The sequence below is a fragment of the Brassica oleracea genome, chromosome C9 (assembly GCF_000695525.1).
Source record: "Brassica oleracea var. oleracea cultivar TO1000 chromosome C9, BOL, whole genome shotgun sequence".
NCBI classification, from domain to species: domain Eukaryota; kingdom Viridiplantae; phylum Streptophyta; class Magnoliopsida; order Brassicales; family Brassicaceae; genus Brassica; species Brassica oleracea.
Window position 1 is genome coordinate 47,701,733 of NC_027756.1, and position 539 is coordinate 47,702,271.

Below are 539 nucleotides of genomic sequence, written 5' to 3' on the forward strand. Positions count from 1 at the left end.
ATATGAGTGTGAAAAATTGATATATAATATCATCATTCCGCATTACAGATTATAAATTGTTTTCCTTGTCACCATTCAATCGAAACCTTTGTACTGACTAGTTCCAAACGAAACATACTCCCTCTGTTCTCTCGAAAAGTTAGATTTTCCTTATTAAAAATTTAATAAATATTTATAATTTAATTTATTTTTTATTTTATTATACAGTTTCCAATAACTTTCTATTAATAAAATTTAATCGATTCAAATGTTTCTTGAATTCAAATATTTTCAAAAAACATTTATACTATAAGTCACATTTCATCTTATTTATTTCATTTTAAGACACTTTTCACTAAGGACACTTTTCTTTAACTACTCTTTGTTTCCTAACTACTGTGGTTACATTTTCACGCTTTTATTCACAAAACCCAAAAACTAATCTCTAGAGCAATTTCGTAAATATTCCGCTCCTTGTTATAAGATAAACTTTGAAATGATCCTCCACTCCTTTACCAACTCAAGCACTATGATCATCTACTCATCAAGCACTATGATCA